This window comes from Astyanax mexicanus, unplaced genomic scaffold (assembly GCF_023375975.1).
Source record: "Astyanax mexicanus isolate ESR-SI-001 unplaced genomic scaffold, AstMex3_surface scaffold_46, whole genome shotgun sequence".
Lineage (NCBI taxonomy): Eukaryota > Metazoa > Chordata > Actinopteri > Characiformes > Acestrorhamphidae > Astyanax > Astyanax mexicanus.
In genome coordinates this window covers 80,001-90,000 of record NW_026040056.1, presented here as the reverse complement: position 1 = coordinate 90,000, position 10,000 = coordinate 80,001, and the positions used below count along the sequence as shown (strand labels likewise).

The window sequence follows — 10,000 nt, the reverse complement described above, 5'->3', positions numbered from 1 at the left end:
CATCCAAGTACTAACCAGGCCAAACCCTGCTTAGCTTCCGAGATCAGACGAGATCGGGCGTTCTCAGGGTAGTGTGACCGTAAGCCATTGCAGAGCTCTCATCAAGACTACTTATGCAACTTCATCTATGTTGGGTTTCAGATAACAAACTAGTAATGTATAACAAGACCATGGTAATGGAAGCAAGAGGGGAAAAGCTTACAGCACCTGGTATTCCCAGGTGGTCTCCCATCCAAGTACTAACCAGGCCAAACCCTGCTTAGCTTCCGAGATCAGACGAGATCGGGCGTTCTCAGGGTAGTGTGACCGTAAGCCATTGCAGAGCTCTCATCAAGACTACTTATGCAACTTCATCTACGTTGGGTTTCAGATAACAAACTAGTAATGTATAACAAGACCATGGTAATGGAAGCAAGAGGGGAAAAGCTTACAGCACCTGGTATTCCCAGGTGGTCTCCCATCCAAGTACTAACCAGGCCAAACCCTGCTTAGCTGCCGAGATCAGACGAGATCGGGCGTTCTCAGGGTAGTGTGACCGTAAGCCATTGCAGAGCTCTCATCAAGACTACTTATGCAACTTCATCTATGTTGGGTTTCAGATAACAAACTAGTAATGTATAACAAGACCATGGTAATGGAAGCAAGAGGGGAAAAGCTTACAGCACCTGGTATTCCCAGGTGGTCTCCCATCCAAGTACTAACCAGGCCAAACCCTGCTTAGCTTCCGAGATCAGACGAGATCGGGCGTTCTCAGGGTAGTGTGACCGTAAGCCGTTGCAGAGCTCTCATCAAGACTACTTATGCAACTTCATCTATGTTGGGTTTCAGATAACAAACTAGTAATGTATAACAAGACCATGGTAATGGAAGCAAGAGGGAAAAAGCTTACAGCACCTGGTATTCCCAGGTGGTCTCCCATCCAAGTACTAACCAGGCCAAACCCTGCTTAGCTTCCGAGATCAGACGAGATCGGGCGTTCTCAGGGTAGTGTGACCGTAAGCCATTGCAGAGCTCTCATCAAGACTACTTATGCAACTTCATCTATGTTGGGTTTCAGATAACAAACTAGTAATGTATAACAAGACCATGGTAATGGAAGCAAGAGGGGAAAATCTTACAGCACCTGGTATTCCCAGGTGGTCTCCCATCCAAGTACTAACCAGGCCAAACCCTGCTTAGCTTCCGAGATCAGACGAGATCGGGCGTTCTCAGGGTAGTGTGACCGTAAGCCATTGCAGAGCTCTCATCAAGACTACTTATGCAACTTCATCTATGTTGGGTTTCAGATAACAAACTAGTAATGTATAACAAGACCATGGTAATGGAAGCAAGAGGGGAAAAGCTTACAGCACCTGGTATTCCCAGGTGGTCTCCCATCCAAGTACTAACCAGGCCAAACCCTGCTTAGCTTCCGAGATCAGACGAGATCGGGCGTTCTCAGGGTAGTGTGACCGTAAGCCATTGCAGAGCTCTCATCAAGACTACTTATGCAACTTCATCTATGTTGGGTTTCAGATAACAAACTAGTAATGTATAACAAGACCATGGTAATGGAAGCAAGAGGGGAAAAGCTTACAGCACCTGGTATTCCCAGGTGGTCTCCCATCCAAGTACTAACCAGGCCAAACCCTGCTTAGCTTCCGAGATCAGACGAGATCGGGCGTTCTCAGGGTAGTGTGACCGTAAGCCATTGCAGGGCTCTCATCAAGACTACTTATGCAACTTCATCTATGTTGGGTTTCAGATAACAAACTAGTAATGTATAACAAGACCATGGTAATGGAAGCAAGAGGGGAAAAGCTTACAGCACCTGGTATTCCCAGGTGGTCTCCCTTCCAAGTACTAACCAGGCCAAACCCTGCTTAGCTGCCGAGATCAGACGAGATCGGGCGTTCTCAGGGTAGTGTGACCGTAAGCCATTGCAGAGCTCTCATCAAGACTACTTATGCAACTTCATCTATGTTGGGTTTCAGATAACAAACTAGTAATGTATAACAAGACCATGGTAATGGAAGCAAGAGGGGAAAAGCTTACAGCACCTGGTATTCCCAGGTGGTCTCCCATCCAAGTACTAACCAGGCCAAACCCTGCTTAGCTTCCGAGATCAGACGAGATCGGGCGTTCTCAGGGTAGTGTGACCGTAAGCCATTGCAGAGCTCTCATCAAGACTACTTATGCAACTTCATCTATGTTGGGTTTCAGATAACAAACTAGTAATGTATAACAAGACCATGGTAATGGAAGCAAGAGGGAAAAAGCTTACAGCACCTGGTATTCCCAGGTGGTCTCCCATCCAAGTACTAACCAGGCCAAACCCTGCTTAGCTTCCGAGATCAGACGAGATCGGGCGTTCTCAGGGTAGTGTGACCGTAAGCCATTGCAGAGCTCTCATCAAGACTACTTATGCAACTTCATCTATGTTGGGTTTCAGATAACAAACTAGTAATGTATAACAAGACCATGGTAATGGAAGCAAGAGGGGAAAAGCTTACAGCACCTGGTATTCCCAGGTGGTCTCCCATCCAAGTACTAACCAGGCCAAACCCTGCTTAGCTTCCGAGATCAGACGAGATCGGGCGTTCTCAGGGTAGTGTGACCGTAAGCCATTGCAGAGCTCTCATCAAGACTACTTATGCAACTTCATCTATGTTGGGTTTCAGATAACAAACTAGTAATGTATAACAAGACCATGGTAATGGAAGCAAGAGGGGAAAAGCTTACAGCACCTGGTATTCCCAGGTGGTCTCCCATCCAAGTACTAACCAGGCCAAACCCTGCTTAGCTTCCGAGATCAGACGAGATCGGGCGTTCTCAGGGTAGTGTGACCGTAAGCCATTGCAGAGCTCTCATCAAGACTACTTATGCAACTTCATCTATGTTGGGTTTCAGATAACAAACTAGTAATGTATAACAAGACCATGGTAATGGAAGCAAGAGGGGAAAAGCTTACAGCACCTGGTATTCCCAGGTGGTCTCCCATCCAAGTACTAACCAGGCCAAACCCTGCTTAGCTTCCGAGATCAGACGAGATCGGGCGTTCTCAGGGTAGTGTGACCGTAAGCCATTGCAGGGCTCTCATCAAGACTACTTATGCAACTTCATCTATGTTGGGTTTCAGATAACAAACTAGTAATGTATAACAAGACCATGGTAATGGAAGCAAGAGGGGAAAAGCTTACAGCACCTGGTATTCCCAGGTGGTCTCCCATCCAAGTACTAACCAGGCCAAACCCTGCTTAGCTTCCGAGATCAGACGAGATCGGGCTTTCTCAGAGTAGTGTGACCGTAAGCCATTGCAGAGCTCTCATCAAGACTGCTTATGCAACTTCATCTATGTTGGGTTTCAGATAACAAACTAGTAATGTATAACAAGACCATGGTAATGGAAGCAAGAGGGGAAAAGCTTACAGCACCTGGTATTCCCAGGTGGTCTCCCATCCAAGTACTAACCAGGCCAAACCCTGCTTAGCTTCCGAGATCAGACGAGATCGGGCGTTCTCAGGGTAGTGTGACCGTAAGCCATTGCAGAGCTCTCATCAAGACTACTTATGCAACTTCATCTATGTTGGGTTTCAGATAACAAACTAGTAATGTATAACAAGACCATGGTAATGGAAGAAAGAGGGGAAAAGCTTACAGCACCTGGTATTCCCAGGTGGTCTCCCATCCAAGTACTAACCAGGCCAAACCCTGCTTAGCTTCCGAGATCAGACGAGATCGGGCGTTCTCAGGGTAGTGTGACCGTAAGCCATTGCAGAGCTCTCATCAAGACTACTTATGCAACTTCATCTATGTTGGGTTTCAGATAACAAACTAGTAATGTATAACAAGACCATGGTAATGGAAGCAAGAGGGGAAAAGCTTACAGCACCTGGTATTCCCAGGTGGTCTCCCATCCAAGTACTAACCAGGCCAAACCCTGCTTAGCTTCCGAGATCAGACGAGATCGGGCGTTCTCAGGGTAGTGTGACCGTAAGCCATTGCAGAGCTCTCATCAAGACTACTTATGCAACTTCATCTATGTTGGGTTTCAGATAACAAACTAGTAATGTATAACAAGACCATGGTAATGGAAGCAAGAGGGGAAAAGCTTACAGCACCTGGTATTCCCAGGTGGTCTCCCATCCAAGTACTAACCAGGCCAAACACTGCTTAGCTTCCGAGATCAGACGAGATCGGGCGTTCTCAGGGTAGTGTGACCGTAAGCCATTGCAGAGCTCTCATCAAGACTACTTATGCAACTTCATCTATGTTGGGTTTCAGACAACAAACTAGTAATGTATAACAAGACCATGGTAATGGAAGCAAGAGGGGAAAAGCTTACAGCACCTGGTATTCCCAGGTGGTCTCCCATCCAAGTACTAACCAGGCCAAACCCTGCTTAGCTTCCGAGATCAGACGAGATCGGGCGTTCTCAGGGTAGTGTGACCGTAAGCCATTGCAGAGCTCTCATCAAGACTACTTATGCAACTTCATCTATGTTGGGTTTCAGATAACAAACTAGTAATGTATAACAAGACCATGGTAAAGGAAGCAAGAGGGGAAAAGCTTACAGCACCTGGTATTCCCAGGTGGTCTCCCATCCAAGTACTAACCAGGCCAAACCCTGCTTAGCTTCCGAGATCAGACGAGATCGGGCGTTCTCAGGGTAGTGTGACCGTAAGCCATTGCAGAGCTCTCATCAAGACTACTTATGCAACTTCATCTATGTTGGGTTTCAGATAACAAACTAGTAATGTATAACAAGACCATGGTAATGGAAGCAAGAGGGGAAAAGCTTACAGCACCTGGTATTCCCAGGTGGTCTCCCATCCAAGTACTAACCAGGCCAAACCCTGCTTAGCTTCCGAGATCAGACGAGATCGGGCGTTCTCAGGGTAGTGTGACCGTAAGCCATTGCAGAGCTCTCATCAAGACTACTTATGCAACTTCATCTATGTTGGGTTTCAGATAACAAACTAGTAATGTATAACAAGACCATGGTAATGGAAGCAAGAGGGGAAAAGCTTACAGCACCTGGTATTCCCAGGTGGTCTCCCATCCAAGTACTAACCAGGCCAAACCCTGCTTAGCTTCCGAGATCAGACGAGATCGGGCGTTCTCAGGGTAGTGTGACCGTAAGCCATTGCAGAGCTCTCATCAAGACTACTTATGCAACTTCATCTATGTTGGGTTTCAGATAACAAACTAGTAATGTATAACAAGACCATGGTAATGGAAGCAAGAGGGGAAAAGCTTACAGCACCTGGTATTCCCAGGTGGTCTCCCATCCAAGTACTAACCAGGCCAAACCCTGCTTAGCTTCCGAGATCAGACGAGATCGGGCGTTCTCAGGGTAGTGTGACCGTAAGCCATTGCAGAGCTCTCATCAAGACTACTTATGCAACTTCATCTATGTTGGGTTTCAGATAACAAACTAGTAATGTATAACAAGACCATGGTAAAGGAAGCAAGAGGGGAAAAGCTTACAGCACCTGGTATTCCCAGGTGGTCTCCCATCCAAGTACTAACCAGGCCAAACCCTGCTTAGCTTCCGAGATCAGACGAGATCGGGCGTTCTCAGGGTAGTGTGACCGTAAGCCATTGCAGAGCTCTCATCAAGACTACTTATGCAACTTCATCTATGTTGGGTTTCAGATAACAAACTAGTAATGTATAACAAGACCATGGTAATGGAAGCAAGAGGGGAAAAGCTTACAGCACCTGGTATTCCCAGGTGGTCTCCCATCCAAGTACTAACCAGGCCAAACCCTGCTTAGCTTCCGAGATCAGACGAGATCGGGCGTTCTCAGGGTAGTGTGACCGTAAGCCATTGCAGAGCTCTCATCAAGACTACTTATGCAACTTCATCTATGTTGGGTTTCAGATAACAAACTAGTAATGTATAACAAGACCATGGTAATGGAAGCAAGAGGGGAAAAGCTTACAGCACCTGGTATTCCCAGGTGGTCTCCCATCCAAGTACTAACAAGGCCAAACCCTGCTTAGCTTCCGAGATCAGACGAGATCGGGCGTTCTCAGGGTAGTGTGACCGTAAGCCATTGCAGAGCTCTCATCAAGACTACTTATGCAACTTCATCTATGTTGGGTTTCAGATAACAAACTAGTAATGTATAACAAGACCATGGTAATGGAAGCAAGAGGGGAAAAGCTTACAGCACCTGGTATTCCCAGGTGGTCTCCCATCCAAGCACTAACCAGGCCAAACCCTGCTTAGCTTCCGAGATCAGACGAGATCGGGCGTTCTCAGGGTAGTGTGACCGTAAGCCATTGCAGAGCTCTCATCAAGACTACTTATGCAACTTCATCTATGTTGGGTTTCAGATAACAAACTAGTAATGTATAACAAGACCATGGTAATGGAAGCAAGAGGGGAAAAGCTTACAGCACCTGGTATTCCCAGGTGGTCTCCCATCCAAGTACTAACCAAGCCAAACCCTGCTTAGCTTCCGAGATCAGACGAGATCGGGCGTTCTCAGGGTAGTGTGACCGTAAGCCATTGCAGAGCTCTCATCAAGACTACTTATGCAACTTCATCTATGTTGGGTTTCAGATAACAAACTAGTAATGTATAACAAGACCATGGTAATGGAAGCAAGAGGGGAAAAGCTTACAGCACCTGGTATTCCCAGGTGGTCTCCCATCCAAGTACTAACCAGGCCAAACCCTGCTTAGCTTCCGAGATCAGACGAGATCGGGCGTTCTCAGGGTAGTGTGACCGTAAGCCATTGCAGAGCTCTCATCAAGACTACTTATGCAACTTCATCTATGTTGGGTTTCAGATAACAAACTAGTAATGTATAACAAGACCATGGTAATGGAAGCAAGAGGGGAAAAGCTTACAGCACCTGGTATTCCCAGGTGGTCTCCCATCCAAGTACTAACCAGGCCAAACCCTGCTTAGCTTCCGAGATCAGACGAGATCGGGCGTTCTCAGGGTAGTGTGACCGTAAGCCATTGCAGAGCTCTCATCAAGACTACTTATGCAACTTCATCTATGTTGGGTTTCAGATAACAAACTAGTAATGTATAACAAGACCATGGTAATGGAAGCAAGAGGGGAAAAGCTTACAGCACCTGGTATTCCCAGGTGGTCTCCCATCCAAGTACTAACCAGGCCAAACCCTGCTTAGCTTCCGAGATCAGACGAGTTCGGGCGTTCTCAGGGTAGTGTGACCGTAAGCCATTGCAGAGCTCTCATCAAGACTACTTATGCAACTTCATCTATGTTGGGTTTCAGATAACAAACTAGTAATGTATAACAAGACCATGGTAATGGAAGCAAGAGGGGAAAAGCTTACAGCACCTGGTATTCCCAGTTGGTCTCCCATCCAAGTACTAACAAGGCCAAACCCTGCTTAGCTTCCGAGATCAGACGAGATCGGGCGTTCTCAGGGTAGTGTGACCGTAAGCCATTGCAGAGCTCTCATCAAGACTACTTATGCAACTTCATCTATGTTGGGTTTCAGATAACAAACTAGTAATGTATAACAAGACCATGGTAATGGAAGCAAGAGGGGAAAAGCTTACAGCACCTGGTATTCCCAGGTGGTCTCCCATCCAAGTACTAACCAGGCCAAACCCTGCTTAGCTTTCGAGATCAGACGAGATCGGGCGTTCTCAGGGTAGTGTGACCGTAAGCCATTGCAGAGCTCTCATCAAGACTACTTATGCAACTTCATCTATGTTGGGTTTCAGATAACAAACTAGTAATGTATAACAAGACCATGGTAATGGAAGCAAGAGGGGAAAAGCTTACAGCACCTGGTATTCCCAGGTGGTCTCCCATCCAAGTACTAACCAGGCCAAACCCTGCTTAGCTTCCGAGATCAGACGAGATCGGGCGTTCTCAGGGTAGTGTGACCGTAAGCCATTGCAGAGCTCTCATCAAGACTACTTATGCAACTTCATCTATGTTGGGTTTCAGATAACAAACTAGTAATGTATAACAAGACCATGGTAATGGAAGCAAGAGGGGAAAAGCTTACAGCACCTGGTATTCCCAGGTGGTCTCCCATCCAAGTACTAACCAGGCCAAACCCTGCTTAGCTTCCGAGATCAGACGAGATCGGGCGTTCTCAGGGTAGTGTGACCGTAAGCCATTGCAGAGCTCTCATCAAGACTACTTATGCAACTTCTTCTATGTTGGGTTTCAGATAACAAACTAGTAATGTATAACAAGACCATGGTAATGGAAGCAAGAGGGGAAAAGCTTACAGCACCTGGTATTCCCAGGTGGTCTCCCATCCAAGTACTAACCAGGCCAAACCCTGCTTAGCTTCCGAGATCAGACAAGATCGGGGGTTCTCAGGGTAGTGTGACCGTAAGCCATTGCAGAGCTCTCATCAAGACTACTTATGCAACTTCATCTATGTTGGGTTTCAGATAACAAACTAGTAATGTATAACAAGACCATGGTAATGGAAGCAAGAGGGGAAAAGCTTACAGCACCTGGTATTCCCAGGTGGTCTCCCATCCAAGTACTAACCAGGCCAAACCCTGCTTAGCTTCCGAGATCAGACGAGATCGGGCGTTCTCAGGGTAGTGTGACCGTAAGCCATTGCAGAGCTCTCATCAAGACTACTTATGCAACTTCATCTATGTTGGGTTTCAGATAACAAACTAGTAATGTATAACAAGACCATGGTAATGGAAGCAAGAGGGAAAAGCTTACAGCACCTGGTATTCCCAGGTGGTCTCCCATCCAAGTACTAACCAGGCCAAACCCTGCTTAGCTTCCGAGATCAGACGAGATCGGGCGTTCTCAGGGTAGTGTGACCGTAAGCCATTGCAGAGCTCTCATCAAGACTACTTATGCAACTTCATCTATGTTGGGTTTCAGATAACAAACTAGTAATGTATAACAAGACCATGGTAATGGAAGCAAGAGGGGAAAAGCTTACAGCACCTGGTATTCCCAGGTGGTCTCCCATCCAAGTACTAACCAAGCCAAACCCTGCTTAGCTTCCGAGATCAGACGAGATCGGGCGTTCTCAGGGTAGTGTGACCGTAAGCCATTGCAGAGCTCTCATCAAGACTACTTATGCAACTTCATCTATGTTGGGTTTCAGATAACAAACTAGTAATGTATAACAAGACCATGGTAATGGAAGCAAGAGGGGAAAAGCTTACAGCACCTGGTATTCCCAGGTGGTCTCCCATCCAAGTACTAACCAGGCCAAACCCTGCTTAGCTTCCGAGATCAGACGAGATCGGGCGTTCTCAGGGTAGTGTGACCGTAAGCCATTGCAGAGCTCTCATCAAGACTACTTATGCAACTTCATCTATGTTGGGTTTCAGATAACAAACTAGTAATGTATAACAAGACCATGGTAATGGAAGCAAGAGGGGAAAAGCTTACAGCACCTGGTATTCCCAGGTGGTCTCCCATCCAAGTACTAACCAGGCCAAACCCTGCTTAGCTTCCGAGATCAGACGAGATCGGGCGTTCTCAGGGTAGTGTGACCGTAAGCCATTGCAGAGCTCTCATCAAGACTACTTATGCAACTTCATCTATGTTGGGTTTCAGATAACAAACTAGTAATGTATAACAAGACCATGGTAATGGAAGCAAGAGGGGAAAAGCTTACAGCACCTGGTATTCCCAGGTGGTCTCCCATCCAAGTACTAACCAGGCCAAACCCTGCTTAGCTTCCGAGATCAGACGAGATCGGGCGTTCTCAGGGTAGTGTGACCGTAAGCCATTGCAGAGCTCTCATCAAGACTACTTATGCAACTTCTTCTATGTTGGGTTTCAGATAACAAACTAGTAATGTATAACAAGACCATGGTAATGGAAGCAAGAGGGGAAAAGCTTACAGCACCTGGTATTCCCAGGTGGTCTCCCATCCAAGTACTAACCAGGCCAAACCCTGCTTAGCTTCCGAGATCAGACGAGATCGGGGGTTCTCAGGGTAGTGTGACCGTAAGCCATTGCAGAGCTCTCATCAAGACTACTTATGCAACTTCATCTATGTTGGGTTTCAGATAACAAACTAGT

General features: G+C 46.7%; 44 non-coding genes across 44 annotated transcripts in view; all 44 read right to left on the bottom strand.

The window, feature by feature from the left end:
- LOC125796519 (5S ribosomal RNA) overlaps positions 1 to 85 on the bottom strand; it is a 119-nt gene extending 34 nt beyond the window's left edge. The window contains exon 1 of the ribosomal RNA XR_007435429.1: positions 1 to 85. This exon is cut by the window's left edge and continues 34 nt beyond it. This is a non-coding gene — a ribosomal RNA (5S ribosomal RNA).
- A 110-nt stretch (positions 86 to 195) lies between these two features.
- LOC125796518 (5S ribosomal RNA) lies at positions 196 to 314 on the bottom strand. Its single transcript, XR_007435428.1, has one exon. It is a non-coding gene; the product is annotated as a 5S ribosomal RNA (ribosomal RNA).
- Positions 315 to 424: 110 nt separating this feature from the next.
- On the bottom strand, positions 425 to 543 carry LOC125795805 (5S ribosomal RNA). Its single transcript, XR_007434797.1, has one exon. It is a non-coding gene; the product is annotated as a 5S ribosomal RNA (ribosomal RNA).
- A 110-nt stretch (positions 544 to 653) lies between these two features.
- On the bottom strand, positions 654 to 772 carry LOC125796517 (5S ribosomal RNA). Its single transcript, XR_007435427.1, has one exon. It is a non-coding gene; the product is annotated as a 5S ribosomal RNA (ribosomal RNA).
- Positions 773 to 882: 110 nt separating this feature from the next.
- LOC125796516 (5S ribosomal RNA) lies at positions 883 to 1,001 on the bottom strand. The gene has a single exon (XR_007435426.1). It is a non-coding gene; the product is annotated as a 5S ribosomal RNA (ribosomal RNA).
- A 110-nt stretch (positions 1,002 to 1,111) lies between these two features.
- LOC125795985 (5S ribosomal RNA) lies at positions 1,112 to 1,230 on the bottom strand. The gene has a single exon (XR_007434977.1). It is a non-coding gene; the product is annotated as a 5S ribosomal RNA (ribosomal RNA).
- Positions 1,231 to 1,340: 110 nt separating this feature from the next.
- On the bottom strand, positions 1,341 to 1,459 carry LOC125796515 (5S ribosomal RNA). The gene has a single exon (XR_007435425.1). It is a non-coding gene; the product is annotated as a 5S ribosomal RNA (ribosomal RNA).
- Positions 1,460 to 1,569: 110 nt separating this feature from the next.
- Positions 1,570 to 1,688, bottom strand: LOC125796514 (5S ribosomal RNA). Its single transcript, XR_007435424.1, has one exon. It is a non-coding gene; the product is annotated as a 5S ribosomal RNA (ribosomal RNA).
- Positions 1,689 to 1,798: 110 nt separating this feature from the next.
- LOC125796123 (5S ribosomal RNA) lies at positions 1,799 to 1,917 on the bottom strand. The gene has a single exon (XR_007435115.1). It is a non-coding gene; the product is annotated as a 5S ribosomal RNA (ribosomal RNA).
- A 110-nt stretch (positions 1,918 to 2,027) lies between these two features.
- On the bottom strand, positions 2,028 to 2,146 carry LOC125796513 (5S ribosomal RNA). Its single transcript, XR_007435423.1, has one exon. It is a non-coding gene; the product is annotated as a 5S ribosomal RNA (ribosomal RNA).
- A 110-nt stretch (positions 2,147 to 2,256) lies between these two features.
- LOC125796512 (5S ribosomal RNA) lies at positions 2,257 to 2,375 on the bottom strand. Its single transcript, XR_007435422.1, has one exon. It is a non-coding gene; the product is annotated as a 5S ribosomal RNA (ribosomal RNA).
- Positions 2,376 to 2,485: 110 nt separating this feature from the next.
- LOC125796510 (5S ribosomal RNA) lies at positions 2,486 to 2,604 on the bottom strand. The gene has a single exon (XR_007435420.1). It is a non-coding gene; the product is annotated as a 5S ribosomal RNA (ribosomal RNA).
- Positions 2,605 to 2,714: 110 nt separating this feature from the next.
- LOC125796509 (5S ribosomal RNA) lies at positions 2,715 to 2,833 on the bottom strand. Its single transcript, XR_007435419.1, has one exon. It is a non-coding gene; the product is annotated as a 5S ribosomal RNA (ribosomal RNA).
- A 110-nt stretch (positions 2,834 to 2,943) lies between these two features.
- LOC125796508 (5S ribosomal RNA) lies at positions 2,944 to 3,062 on the bottom strand. The gene has a single exon (XR_007435418.1). It is a non-coding gene; the product is annotated as a 5S ribosomal RNA (ribosomal RNA).
- Positions 3,063 to 3,172: 110 nt separating this feature from the next.
- On the bottom strand, positions 3,173 to 3,291 carry LOC125796211 (5S ribosomal RNA). The gene has a single exon (XR_007435203.1). It is a non-coding gene; the product is annotated as a 5S ribosomal RNA (ribosomal RNA).
- Positions 3,292 to 3,401: 110 nt separating this feature from the next.
- Positions 3,402 to 3,520, bottom strand: LOC125796507 (5S ribosomal RNA). The gene has a single exon (XR_007435417.1). It is a non-coding gene; the product is annotated as a 5S ribosomal RNA (ribosomal RNA).
- A 110-nt stretch (positions 3,521 to 3,630) lies between these two features.
- LOC125796506 (5S ribosomal RNA) lies at positions 3,631 to 3,749 on the bottom strand. The gene has a single exon (XR_007435416.1). It is a non-coding gene; the product is annotated as a 5S ribosomal RNA (ribosomal RNA).
- Positions 3,750 to 3,859: 110 nt separating this feature from the next.
- Positions 3,860 to 3,978, bottom strand: LOC125796505 (5S ribosomal RNA). The gene has a single exon (XR_007435415.1). It is a non-coding gene; the product is annotated as a 5S ribosomal RNA (ribosomal RNA).
- A 110-nt stretch (positions 3,979 to 4,088) lies between these two features.
- On the bottom strand, positions 4,089 to 4,207 carry LOC125796052 (5S ribosomal RNA). The gene has a single exon (XR_007435044.1). It is a non-coding gene; the product is annotated as a 5S ribosomal RNA (ribosomal RNA).
- Positions 4,208 to 4,317: 110 nt separating this feature from the next.
- On the bottom strand, positions 4,318 to 4,436 carry LOC125796504 (5S ribosomal RNA). Its single transcript, XR_007435414.1, has one exon. It is a non-coding gene; the product is annotated as a 5S ribosomal RNA (ribosomal RNA).
- Positions 4,437 to 4,546: 110 nt separating this feature from the next.
- On the bottom strand, positions 4,547 to 4,665 carry LOC125796503 (5S ribosomal RNA). Its single transcript, XR_007435413.1, has one exon. It is a non-coding gene; the product is annotated as a 5S ribosomal RNA (ribosomal RNA).
- Positions 4,666 to 4,775: 110 nt separating this feature from the next.
- LOC125796502 (5S ribosomal RNA) lies at positions 4,776 to 4,894 on the bottom strand. Its single transcript, XR_007435412.1, has one exon. It is a non-coding gene; the product is annotated as a 5S ribosomal RNA (ribosomal RNA).
- Positions 4,895 to 5,004: 110 nt separating this feature from the next.
- Positions 5,005 to 5,123, bottom strand: LOC125796501 (5S ribosomal RNA). The gene has a single exon (XR_007435411.1). It is a non-coding gene; the product is annotated as a 5S ribosomal RNA (ribosomal RNA).
- A 110-nt stretch (positions 5,124 to 5,233) lies between these two features.
- On the bottom strand, positions 5,234 to 5,352 carry LOC125796499 (5S ribosomal RNA). The gene has a single exon (XR_007435409.1). It is a non-coding gene; the product is annotated as a 5S ribosomal RNA (ribosomal RNA).
- Positions 5,353 to 5,462: 110 nt separating this feature from the next.
- On the bottom strand, positions 5,463 to 5,581 carry LOC125796498 (5S ribosomal RNA). The gene has a single exon (XR_007435408.1). It is a non-coding gene; the product is annotated as a 5S ribosomal RNA (ribosomal RNA).
- Positions 5,582 to 5,691: 110 nt separating this feature from the next.
- Positions 5,692 to 5,810, bottom strand: LOC125796497 (5S ribosomal RNA). The gene has a single exon (XR_007435407.1). It is a non-coding gene; the product is annotated as a 5S ribosomal RNA (ribosomal RNA).
- Positions 5,811 to 5,920: 110 nt separating this feature from the next.
- On the bottom strand, positions 5,921 to 6,039 carry LOC125796180 (5S ribosomal RNA). Its single transcript, XR_007435172.1, has one exon. It is a non-coding gene; the product is annotated as a 5S ribosomal RNA (ribosomal RNA).
- A 110-nt stretch (positions 6,040 to 6,149) lies between these two features.
- LOC125796107 (5S ribosomal RNA) lies at positions 6,150 to 6,268 on the bottom strand. The gene has a single exon (XR_007435099.1). It is a non-coding gene; the product is annotated as a 5S ribosomal RNA (ribosomal RNA).
- A 110-nt stretch (positions 6,269 to 6,378) lies between these two features.
- Positions 6,379 to 6,497, bottom strand: LOC125795866 (5S ribosomal RNA). Its single transcript, XR_007434858.1, has one exon. It is a non-coding gene; the product is annotated as a 5S ribosomal RNA (ribosomal RNA).
- A 110-nt stretch (positions 6,498 to 6,607) lies between these two features.
- Positions 6,608 to 6,726, bottom strand: LOC125796496 (5S ribosomal RNA). The gene has a single exon (XR_007435406.1). It is a non-coding gene; the product is annotated as a 5S ribosomal RNA (ribosomal RNA).
- A 110-nt stretch (positions 6,727 to 6,836) lies between these two features.
- LOC125796495 (5S ribosomal RNA) lies at positions 6,837 to 6,955 on the bottom strand. The gene has a single exon (XR_007435405.1). It is a non-coding gene; the product is annotated as a 5S ribosomal RNA (ribosomal RNA).
- A 110-nt stretch (positions 6,956 to 7,065) lies between these two features.
- Positions 7,066 to 7,184, bottom strand: LOC125795925 (5S ribosomal RNA). Its single transcript, XR_007434917.1, has one exon. It is a non-coding gene; the product is annotated as a 5S ribosomal RNA (ribosomal RNA).
- A 110-nt stretch (positions 7,185 to 7,294) lies between these two features.
- On the bottom strand, positions 7,295 to 7,413 carry LOC125796272 (5S ribosomal RNA). The gene has a single exon (XR_007435264.1). It is a non-coding gene; the product is annotated as a 5S ribosomal RNA (ribosomal RNA).
- Positions 7,414 to 7,523: 110 nt separating this feature from the next.
- Positions 7,524 to 7,642, bottom strand: LOC125795940 (5S ribosomal RNA). The gene has a single exon (XR_007434932.1). It is a non-coding gene; the product is annotated as a 5S ribosomal RNA (ribosomal RNA).
- A 110-nt stretch (positions 7,643 to 7,752) lies between these two features.
- LOC125796494 (5S ribosomal RNA) lies at positions 7,753 to 7,871 on the bottom strand. The gene has a single exon (XR_007435404.1). It is a non-coding gene; the product is annotated as a 5S ribosomal RNA (ribosomal RNA).
- Positions 7,872 to 7,981: 110 nt separating this feature from the next.
- Positions 7,982 to 8,100, bottom strand: LOC125796493 (5S ribosomal RNA). Its single transcript, XR_007435403.1, has one exon. It is a non-coding gene; the product is annotated as a 5S ribosomal RNA (ribosomal RNA).
- Positions 8,101 to 8,210: 110 nt separating this feature from the next.
- Positions 8,211 to 8,329, bottom strand: LOC125796160 (5S ribosomal RNA). Its single transcript, XR_007435152.1, has one exon. It is a non-coding gene; the product is annotated as a 5S ribosomal RNA (ribosomal RNA).
- A 110-nt stretch (positions 8,330 to 8,439) lies between these two features.
- On the bottom strand, positions 8,440 to 8,558 carry LOC125796492 (5S ribosomal RNA). The gene has a single exon (XR_007435402.1). It is a non-coding gene; the product is annotated as a 5S ribosomal RNA (ribosomal RNA).
- Positions 8,559 to 8,667: 109 nt separating this feature from the next.
- On the bottom strand, positions 8,668 to 8,786 carry LOC125796491 (5S ribosomal RNA). The gene has a single exon (XR_007435401.1). It is a non-coding gene; the product is annotated as a 5S ribosomal RNA (ribosomal RNA).
- Positions 8,787 to 8,896: 110 nt separating this feature from the next.
- LOC125795865 (5S ribosomal RNA) lies at positions 8,897 to 9,015 on the bottom strand. The gene has a single exon (XR_007434857.1). It is a non-coding gene; the product is annotated as a 5S ribosomal RNA (ribosomal RNA).
- A 110-nt stretch (positions 9,016 to 9,125) lies between these two features.
- On the bottom strand, positions 9,126 to 9,244 carry LOC125796490 (5S ribosomal RNA). Its single transcript, XR_007435400.1, has one exon. It is a non-coding gene; the product is annotated as a 5S ribosomal RNA (ribosomal RNA).
- A 110-nt stretch (positions 9,245 to 9,354) lies between these two features.
- Positions 9,355 to 9,473, bottom strand: LOC125796488 (5S ribosomal RNA). Its single transcript, XR_007435398.1, has one exon. It is a non-coding gene; the product is annotated as a 5S ribosomal RNA (ribosomal RNA).
- Positions 9,474 to 9,583: 110 nt separating this feature from the next.
- LOC125796487 (5S ribosomal RNA) lies at positions 9,584 to 9,702 on the bottom strand. The gene has a single exon (XR_007435397.1). It is a non-coding gene; the product is annotated as a 5S ribosomal RNA (ribosomal RNA).
- A 110-nt stretch (positions 9,703 to 9,812) lies between these two features.
- Positions 9,813 to 9,931, bottom strand: LOC125795766 (5S ribosomal RNA). Its single transcript, XR_007434758.1, has one exon. It is a non-coding gene; the product is annotated as a 5S ribosomal RNA (ribosomal RNA).
- Positions 9,932 to 10,000: the final 69 nt, after the last annotated feature.